The 11,068-nt window shown below is 40.7% G+C and overlaps 1 pseudogene across 1 annotated transcript in view; it reads right to left on the bottom strand.

Moving 5' to 3' along the window:
• Positions 1-6,038: 6,038 nt before the first annotated feature.
• The window catches only part of LOC148317034 (uncharacterized), a 6,462-nt pseudogene continuing 1,432 nt past the window's right edge, over positions 6,039-11,068 (bottom strand). The window contains exons 1-2 of the transcript XR_015840072.1: positions 10,474-11,068; positions 6,039-9,827 (exon numbers count right to left, since the gene is read on the bottom strand). The exon at positions 10,474-11,068 is cut by the window's right edge and continues 1,432 nt beyond it. The product of XR_015840072.1 is annotated as an uncharacterized LOC148317034 (transcript). The remainder of the gene's footprint in view (positions 9,828-10,473) is intronic.

Raw genomic sequence — 11,068 nt, 5'->3', positions numbered from 1 at the left:
TAAGGTCTTCCATTTCTTGCAATCGTGGTTTTTCATTTTCATGGCTGTGTTATTGTATATTGAGGAGGCAAATGTGGATCAGTAGTTCTGAAATGGGCATAGGTGAGGGCAGTCTGGCAGGTATGTGCAATTTTGAAATGTATTTGAGAAGTGGCACCCTTAAAAAAAATCCTTTAAAAAATATTAAATTGTATGAATTCTTTGGGAAAAAATAAGTTCATAAAATGAATTTTACATTCAGTAGGCTTTTTAATTTCATTATTAAAAAAAAAAAAAAAAAAACCCTGACTCTCCCAATACCAGACTGGTTAAACCAACTCCTGCTGTCAATAATTTAAAAACTATTTAAAATTAAATTCCCGGTTTCTTTTTGAGAACAGATCTTTAATATTATTGTAAATGAGGACACTTTGTTGATAATTTTACATGCACAAATCTTTATTTATAATAAGTTAATTCTTTTTCATACTTATATCTTTCCAGGTTCAAAATAGTTCGAGAGACCACAATACTAAATGTAGTTCCAAAGTTAAATAAATCAGACAATGGGACAGCATTGTTTAAAGTCTCTTTTTTTCTTCTCTTTTGAACAAATATTAGTTTGGGGTGGTTCGGGGGGACTGCTGAAGAAATATTTCTCAGGGGGTACATCACTGGAAAAATGTTGAGAACCACTGTAGTAAATGAGTCACAATCCTACAATCAAACCCAGTGCCAGCTTTTTGAAAGCCTTTAAAAATAATAATATCACAATACAAAACACGGGAAACAGGTGAGCCGGTCATTACTTGAGCCCTTGGGCAGATGACACCTAGTGCAAGTAGGCAAAACGTATGGATAAAAACTGATGTTTTTTTTTTTTTCACTAGATTCATATTCCATTAACGCAAATAGTGGGGCGCGCTGAGGGGGGCGCGTGGGCCCTGGGGAACATGTTTTTTTTTTTTTTTACATGGTCTTGGGACCGAAAAAGGCGATCTCAGACAACGCGAGTTTGAGCTCGTCAAAGCTGTTTATACCCCTAGTTCACGCAGGACTGGTTTTAAAAAAAGCGTCAGGCTGTCACGCAGTACTGATTAAAAAAAAAGCGTCGCCCTGTCACGCAGTACTGATTAAAAAAAGCGTCGCTCGTTGTCGCTCGAACTGCGTTTGGGCGGAGAGCCAGCAGCTATGAACATAAATGTTGTATTGCAACCATTACATATCTATACATAAAATAAGACGACGGCTACAAGAGCAATTTAGCAGACGCTCTCAGGCTGGAACTTGGAAATGGCTGACGTCCTCACAACGAAGAGGTTCGACGTCAAACGTATTGCAAACATAAAAAAAACGTATAGTAAACATTAAAACTGTTGCTTTATGTTATTTATATAGAATTTTTGTTTAAAATCCCCCTGGCTCTTTTTGTCTTTTCTATATTATGTACATATTAATAACTGTTTGGTTTGTCCATGTTAATAAAGTTAAAACAAAAAAACGTACAGTAAATATTTATCATCTCATCAATATTTGCACAACAGTACTGAGTTTCGAGATCCTCACAATAGTCGTTCTCAAAATGATATTTTTTTATCAATTTAGCTTTGTTAAGCGATATTTTATTGACAATCTAACATTAATATACAAAGAACATGTACATTAGTACGAAATGTAAAAAAAAAAAAAAAAAATGGTGGTGGGGGGCGCGACGGGAAATAATTGAGAACCACTGCATTAACGCAATATCTCAATACAAATTTATTTGTATAACATTTCATAACAGTTGCAGCTGTAACAAAGCGCTTTACGCAGCGTAAAACACAAAGTAGCAATAATTCAATAACAAAAACAGTGAAAGCAGTAAGTTAAAATACAAATTAAAGTACTAACAGATATTCAGTAGACACCAGAAAACAGCAGTGAACTGTCACAAGTTACCTCAAAAGCCAAGGAACAAGAATGTGTCTTCAAACAAGTTTTAAAAATGGACAGAGAGGGGGCTTGCCTAACATTTAATGGAAGGTCATTCCAGAGGGAAGGACCTGCAATAGAAAAAGCTCGATCTCCTCTGAAGCTCCACTTATTCCTCGGGACCCCCAGTAGCGTCAGGTCCACAGACTTGAGACACCGGGCAGGTGCGTAGGGGTAGAGGAGCTCAGAGAGGCTATTTAGAGATTTGAATCCAAATAGTGATAACATAAATTGAAGGAGGACTGGCTGACTCCCAAATAAAGTGCATTACAGTCATCTATCCTAGATTTAACGAAGGCATGGATTACTGTTTCTAAGTGCTGATGAGAAAGAAAAGGTTCTACCAGCTGCCTAAGATGAAAGAAGCTGGATCAAACAACAACACTGATGGCAGGTTCAATTTAGAATTTCTGTCCAATTTAAAACCCAAGTTTGAAACTGTTGGTTTTATGTAAGTGGTCAAGGGGCCCAGGTCAACAAGGTGGCATGTAGAGGAGCCACTGGGACTGAACACCATAACCTCTGTATTCCATTTGTTGAAATTTAGTGAGTTCCAGGTTTTTATATCGTCCAGACAGGACAAAAGTGGTCTTAAGGAAAAAGCATTTTTGCTTAACGAGACATAGATCTAACTATTGTCTGTGTATCTGTGGAAGGTAATTTCATGTTTTCATAGGATGGAACCAAGGAGCAGCAAATAAAGTGAACACAGCAAAGGCCAAAAAATAGAACCCTGTGGAACACCATATGACAGAGGAGCAGAGCGGGACTCAGAGCAACCTAGGCGAACACAAACGGTCCTGCCTGACAAATAGCATCTAGACCACTGTATTATGCCACCAATAATGCCGACCTGATACTGTACTGCAATCCCTATAACATCAACTGCGTGTACTTACTTGCATTGGAAAGGAGAGAGGCACTCAGCTCAAGTGGAGACAGAAAGGTTAACAAAGTTTATTTGACAACTTTATCTCCCCTCTGCTCCTCAATGCTTTTCACACATTCCCTTTTATAACATCGGGGAATCAGATTACACTTCAAGAAATCAGATTACACTCAAGGGTGGTACAGTTCGTCTTCTCAAAAGCTGGTTTAGTCCGGTTTATCATTGGCGTGCCGCCATGGGTCGCAGCTGACTTTGACGTCAACATCTTTTATCAGGACCCAGCACGATGTTGCTTGCTTCAGACTTCGATGCCAACTTATCAGGGCTCCTCACGATGTTGTTTACTTCATCCTCACTTCTGAAGAAGTGCCACCGCCCTGCCAATTGCAGACACCTCTCTGCAGTAGAGGTGTTTCCCTGTATCACCCCTCACACTGTAAACACTCAGCATAGTTCACTCTATCAAACTGCAACATGTTATCTGCGCTACATATTAAAATAAGCTGCATCACGGCAAATGTATAATAACCTCTTAATATTATTCTAACAGGCACGCTCGTGGAAAAGAAGAAAGAAGGAGGAGACAAATAAGAAGTAGACAAATAAGACCATAAGACCTCTGATCTCGTTGCACACTTGAGTACAATGACAATAAAGGGATTTCTAATTTCTAATCTAATAATAAGCCCATAATAAACTAAGCGAATTGGAATAGTAAATCAGCCAGCTAATGATATTTAAATAAACCTCTGCCGTTCGCATCTCTCCCGCGGCGTAATCATGCATGGCCATTTTTTTTGTTTTTGGGGCTGTGAGTGGAAGGGGGGTGGGGTTAACTTCAGGGGCCACAATTTTTATGAATAAGGCCGCAGGGTCGGGGCTGGAACGGTACAGAGATCGCGGCCAGGGACTGACCGCCAAAAAAGGGTAAAGTGCCCAGCTCTGGTAAAAACGGCAGCAGTCTTTTAGGATTTCATAAGAGACTTTGCTTCATTCTTGTTGGGTTGCATGAGCTCTCTCATTAAACCTTGGCTCTGGTCTTACTTTTGGCCGCATATTTTTTAATGCAGCCACAGACTTCAAAATATTAGGGCAAGATAAGTGAATGAGTGTTCCTCTGAGTTTGAAGAGGGAACAAAGCTAATCAAAGGCATCAGAGAACCGACTAGCAGTGACGGGGTCAAAAATCCAATGACGACACTCACTGGCACTAGGTTTAACAGTAGCAGAGGAAAACGCTACATGTAAGAGCACAGTCATATGATCAGAAATCACATTGTCCATCACTTTTAAATTAGAGACCGATAGACCAAAAGTAAGGACAAGATCTAAAGTTTGTCTTTGTTTGTGAGTGGGGCAAAAAACGGACTGCACTAGACTGAAAGAGTCAATGAGTCTTAAAAAGTCCTTGCTTTGTCAGGACAGCTCACATAAATATTAAAATCCCCCATAAACAGAATGTGATCATCTATCAGCATGATTTCAGCAAGAGGATCGATGTGGCTAATGTACACTGTTTACAATTAAAAATATTTTTTCAAAATGGTAGCATATACTTGTTGTGATTTACATGAAGAGGAAACTTCATGAACAATTTTTGTAGAAATTCTGGTAACTTCAGAACCCTATTTTTGTAAAAAAATACAAATAAAAATAAGGGGAAAAAACAAGTTTAATAGAATTGTAACAGACTTGATTTGATTAGAGGCTCCATTGTATATTTCAAGTTGGGTAAAACAGAGATGGACTGGGTGACAACATTTCACTTAAAAGAAAATCTTGCATTGATACAACATCCATTTCCACCAAGAGCACACTTTTCAGACATAAAGCTGAAGGGAACTATACTCCTGGTTGACAATAAACAGTGATGCGTAGATGACAAGTGAGCTTTCGAACAGACAGCACAAAAACAATACACATGCACACTTACCATAAAGTGGAGATTAAAGTCACTGCATTAGTCACACAGTCTTAATTAATACTCTGATTACAAGCCTGAGTTCAAGATATACCACCTTAATTTAATCCAAAAATATATATTTAGGAAATGAGGACAGTAATACATCAGATGGGTAAATAATACATTTGATGCATCACTAACCGAATAAAAATACTGTACATGTGAAAAATCTAATATCTAAAGTGCTATGAAAAAGTATTTGCCCCCTTGCTGATTTCTGTGGTTTTTTTGCTTCTTTGTCACTTACAGTGGTTTCATTTCATCAAACCAATTTAAATATCTCACTAAAACAACCCAAGGATATATAAAATGCAGTTTCTATATAATGATTTTATTTTCCAGGGGGGAAACAATACAAACCTCTCTGGCCCTCTGTGAAAAAGTAATTGCCCCCTAACATCATAGCAAATTCTGCCACCTCTGGTAGCAATAACTGAAATCTAACATTTGCAATTGGTGTTCAAGCCGCTGTGGAGAGATTTTGGACCACTCTTCTTTGCTGAATACTTTCAACACTGCCATATTAGTTTTTGTCTTTTTTTTTTTTTAGCATGAACTGCTCGTTGAATATTACACCACAGCATCTCAATTGGATTTAAAACCACACAAATTTTTTTCTTTTTGGGTGGACTTTTTGGCAGTTTCGGATGGTTGTCCTGCTGCATGATCAAAGTGCGCTTATGTTTGAGGGCACAAACTGATGGCCGGACATTCTCCTTTAGGATCTTCTCGTATACCGCAGAATTAAGCAGTTGTCTGCAAGGTGTCCTGGTCCTGAAGAAGCAAAGCACCCCCAGATCATACTGCCACCACTATGCTTTCTTGTGACTCGTCTTTATCAGCTGATGTTCCATGAGGGCGTGACTTACCTGTCAAAAAAATGACAGGCAAGTCACGCCCCCCGCTGTCCGTTCACACCTCCAAGATGCTGTTCAGGTGGTAGAGAGGATGAAGGCTCCCTCGTCCCTGTTCATCGTTTTTGTGTCTCGTTTACGGATCTCGATAGCCTCCCTGATCCAGCGCTGGTGTTTGTTCTCTTCGGTGCGGATGACCCTGGCCTTCTCCAAGTCCATGATGTGGTTTTCCCTTTTGCAGTGGTCGGTGATGGCTGATTTGTAATGTTCCTGTTGTGCTTGTTCTTTTATTGCTCTTGTTTGTCTTGTTGCCGTCTCTTTCTCGCACTCTGTATTGTGTTCTTTCTTTCTTCTGTTTAAACTCCTTCCTGTCTAGGTTTTGTTGCATGATTTGCATGGGATTTCATAAACGGAGTTGCATTTGTTTTCTGGGTGTATTCTGTCTTTTGGGTGTACCAGTATTTGGCGGAGAGTTGTGTGTGGTTTAAACTGTGTGTTGATATTGTATTTTTTCATTGCTCTTTGGATGCGTTCCGTTGAAGGATTCTATTACGATTACTGGCATTATTTTAAACACATATGGGACAGAATGTCGATTAGTAAAGTTAGCAGGTTCATATTTACTGAATATTTTAGACATGGATGAAACAAGAAGCATTTATCAAATGAAACTAGAAGCACTGGTCACAAGAATGACTGGGATTGTAGGCCTGATGTTTACTGATTTATTATGTTATTCTCATATGCTAAATTTATAGTACTTAGTTTCAATGTGTGAACTTTATTAAAATTCTCAGTAGTGGGAACAAATTTGCGCACATAGCATTTCCATGAGCTGCCCTCACATTCACAGCACTTCATGGACAAAGACAACAAAGCACATTCTCCACATTGGCTGTAGAGATGCAAACATACCAAATTGGGCACTGGAGGACTCACACAGACGCTATCGCAAAAAACACATTCCGAAAGACATAACAATTGGAGATCGGAGCACACGCACATACACACTTGCACATACACAGACACATACATACACCTGCACATACCCGCAAACATACACAGGCACACATAAATACACCTGCATATACACGCGCACATATAAATACACCTGCACATACACACGTATACCTGCATATACATGCACACCGACAAGATTACAGAGGAATGCCAGCGGGGAGAGAGACTTAGAGACTGCCCGCCGGAGAAGGCCAGCCTTGGCGTGCCAGTCTTGGGGACCAATCAACTATCCAGACGATGACTAACCTCGGGAAGAAACTTCCCATGGACGTGGACCCGTGCCGTGGGAGGGAGCGAGGACGACCGATTCAACCGATTCAACCTACATTACCCTTGACATAAAAAACTCCTATAAAAACTGAAGCTGGGCTGAAAGATGGCGCGCATTTTTCGACTGTGCTCGCCCGAGTGCAGTTTCTCGTGAGATTAAGAAAAAGCCGCGCAGATATCTGTCTTTGTACTTTTTCATGAACTCCAGAAATTGAAGAAACTAAATATCGGAACTCTAATCAGTTGTTGAGTCTTTATTTGACCCTTTTCTTCTTGAGCACAAAAAAACGAACACGCATTGGAGTAAGTTTGGCTTTTAAAGGTTGATTTACTAACTACTTCTCATTTCCACGGTGACTCAACTCCAACACCGTAATTCCTCTTACGTACGGCAACGTTACCATTCCTCTGTGCTCTTGTTTGTTTGTTTTTTCTTCCTCACCTGTGTTGTGTTGTTTTTGTTTTTGACCTGACCTGCCCCTTTCATTATGGTCCACTGTGGATACTGACAACTTTTTAGTGCCTGTTCTATATGTTTTTCCTCCTGTGTTCTGTCCTCCGGGTCTGTGATTATTGTGGTGCGTTCATGTAGTGTTCTGACAACTGATAACTTATGAATGGTGGGGTGCTCTGATGTCCAAAGGAGGTATTGGACGGTGTGTGTGGGATTTCTGTGTACTTTTATTTTGATGTCCCCGCTATCTGTGTGATGTATATTCAAGTCCAGAAAGGCTATGGATTGGTCCGTTTCCTCTTCATGTGTAAATTTGATGCTGCCAGTGGTGTCTATGGAGTTGAGGTGGTCGGTAAGGTGTTGTGTGTGTCCCATTTTGATCTTTTCCAGAATGTCATCTACGTAGCGTTTCCATAGAGAGGGTTTGAATTTGTCCGGTGCTGTTAAAAGTGCCTTTTGTTTCAGGTCCTCCATGAAAAATCCACACAGGATGGCTGAGAGTGGGTCTCCCATGGCGAAGCCTTCTTTCTGCCGGTATATGGTGTTCCTGAATTTGAAGTATGTTGATGTGGCGATGAAATTGAGTAGTTGGGTGATGTCCTGTACTATTAGATTTGTGCGTTTTTTGAGTGTCTTGTCTGCTTTTAACCTGTCCTGTACTATTTGGATGGTAGCCAGTGTGGGAGTTTTGGTGAACAGTGAAATGACGTTGTGAGAAATGAACATTTCGTCTTTTTGTGCTTTTATGTTGGTGAGTTCTGTGGCGAGTTGGTGTGAGTTCTTGCAGTGTTGGTCTGTGAGTCCCAGTAGTGGTTTTATTATTTCTGTGAGTGCTTTTGACAGATTATATGTAACCGATCCTATGCTGTCTACTATGGGACGGAGGGGTGTGCCTGGTTTATGGATTTTTGTGGTGCCATAGATTCTGGGGATGATGTTCGCTAGTATGACTGCCTATCCATTTTATTTTCGTTGAGTAATGGTTTGAGTCGTGCTTTGAGTTTATTTTTCTTGTCTTCTGTTGGGTGTTTCTTTAATTCTTCGTAGGCGTCGTCGTGCAGTAGCTGATACATCTGTTGTTCGTATTTGTCCGTGTCCATGATTACTGTGGTTCTGCCTTTATCTGCTGGGAGGATTGTGATGTCTTTATTTTTTGATAGTGTTTTCATGGCTATTGCTTCCTGTTTGGTAATATTGCTGGGTGGTGGTTTGGCCGTTTTTAATATACCTGCGACTTCATTGCGTAGTGCTGCTTTTTGTCCTGGGCTTTGTATTTTTTCACATGCTAATTCCATTGCTAAAAGGAAATCCTCGTGTGGTATTTTTTGGGGTGTGATCGCGTAGTTTAGTCCTTTTATAGTATGCTGCGTTCTGCTTGCGTGAGGTTGTGGCGTGACATGTTGTGCACCCATTTTTCATTTGTGTGTACGTGGTTCGATACCATCCTTTTTTCTGCAAGATGAGTCGGTCTAGCTTTTGAATGTGTCGGCATTTGGTGGCGGTGAATTCCTGTTCGTGTACGTTGTCTAAGTGTCCGTGAAGCATTGTTACCATGTCCTTGTCCAGGGGAAACCGTAATTTGAACTGCTCCGTTTCCCGCTGTAGATTGCTGCTGATGTGGTTGAGTTTGTTTGCTGTGTACCTAATCCGTTCTTTCACCAGGGTCATCAGCACCTTTTCGATGATCCGTTCCGTGTTCCTGGTTGGGATCGGGTTCTTGATCTTCAGACCCGCCGGGATAACTTCTTCATCCCGGCAGCGCAGATTGAACCTCAGGTGGTTTCGATAGCGAGCCCGTTTCTTTGACAGCTTTTCCAGGAGGCGAAACTCTTTGACGCATGTTTCTCAATAACTTTCGCGTAGTATTTGTATTAAGTTCATTTTGTCTTCTTCTTATTTATATTTGACTAGTTCATTTAATTAATTTATTTCGTTTTAGGTTAGATTTTTTTTTTATGTTTCGCCGAGTCTTTCGCCTTCCTCAGAGTGTCACATGATGGTGTCTTGTGACTCGTCTTTATCAGCTGATGTTCCATGAGGGCGTGACTTACCTGTCAAAAAAATGACAGGCAAGTCACGCCCCCCGCTGTCCGTTGACTCCTCCAAGATGTTGCTCCAGGTGGTAGAGAGGATGAAGGCTCCCTCGTCCCTGTTCATCGTTTTTGTGCCTCGTTTACGGATCTTGATAATGTTCTTTTTATCAGCTGCTGTGCCATTTCTACGCCAGATGTAACAGTTGCACACACCAAAACTTCCAATTTTTGACTCAACAGTCCACCGAATATGTCTCCAAAGGTCTTGAGGATCATCAGGAAACTTTTTGGTGAATGTGAGATGGAGCTTTGTGTCCTTTAGTGACAGCACTGGTTTTTGCCTGGGAACCCTCCCATGGATGCCAGATGTCAGATGGCAGATTCCGCTTACCTGGGGGACCAATCAGGATTGTGGGTCCCAAGCCGGCTCTCCGTCCAACGGGTCAGAGGGCGACAGAAAGGGGAAGGGGGATAGGAAAGAACGAGTTTAGTCTTTTTCGCACCCCCTCCTCGCGCGCCCTTTTATTGTTTTAAGCCGGCGTCGAGACAAACTCGCCTATGTTCGCTAACTGCCCTGTATTCTTATATATATAGACTCGCCGAAACATGTTCGTTCGAATACGAAGGGTTGAGCGGTGCGAATGAATCAAATCATAAGGATGACAGAGATAGGTTAAAGTCGGAAATATTACAAGATTTAATTATGAATACAAGGGATCATGTGACATACATCCAGTAAGTGTTTTCACATTCGATCCCGCCAGTCGTGGGATACAAAAAGGTCACAACAATCGCAAATAAGAAAGATAAAAACGAAAACGAGGAAAAAATAGACAAAGGGATTTTTTAAATGAATAAAAGAATTTTAAATCATCATATATCAGGTTGAATTTAAATAGTGAGCCTCCTGAGAGTCCGGGGTTCGAATTAGCGATAAGGTGAAATCGGGGAAAAACCAGAAATAACTTGGACAAATTGACTAGGATCTCTCTATTTTCTAAACGTGCATCGCTTATGTTATTTCTTAGTTCCGTTACCTTATCATGGTTAAGCCTTTTCGCGGTGTCCGATTGATAAAGGAAAAACCCATCTCGCCGAGGGACCTGAGTCTGGGCAAGAGGGGGGAAAAAAGCATAAGTCCCGAAAAAGGGGAAAAAATGCAAAAATAGAATCCTCCATCAAAGTGTCCCCATGAAATGCAAAAAGAGAGCCCTTCGTGCTTATCGGGCGAGGTTTATATAGCCCTGCTTTGCCTCAAAGTTTCCATGACTCCTAGTCACGAGTGGAAAGTCCCACTGACTCATAGGTAGTTAAGTGTTTTTCCATTCCCTTACCCCTAACCAGGGCGTTGACTTGTTTTTCTCTGATCCTCTCAGCTCACTAGTCAAACTCAACCAATGTAATACAATGCAGCTTAATATATTGGAAACATAATATACATGTTGTTACATTCTCTCTTTGCAATCAACAGGTTATTAAACTTTGTTCATTTCTTCTTCATCATGTGTCATCATTAGAGAGTAATAATGTACACAGGTTATGTTCATACACAAAGCAGTTTCAAAGCAAAGCCATTTTGTACATTATGGCTAAATATGTAACTTGATTATTCTTTCAAAGGTTGCATGTTGT

Source organism: Idiotropiscis lumnitzeri, chromosome 20 (genome assembly GCF_059441095.1).
Source record: "Idiotropiscis lumnitzeri isolate Australia: NSW breed Sydney's pygmy pipehorse chromosome 20, RoL_Ilum_1.0, whole genome shotgun sequence".
Lineage (NCBI taxonomy): Eukaryota > Metazoa > Chordata > Actinopteri > Syngnathiformes > Syngnathidae > Idiotropiscis > Idiotropiscis lumnitzeri.
The sequence above is the reverse complement of the archived record's forward strand: the minus strand, read 5'-3'. Positions and strand labels throughout refer to the sequence as shown.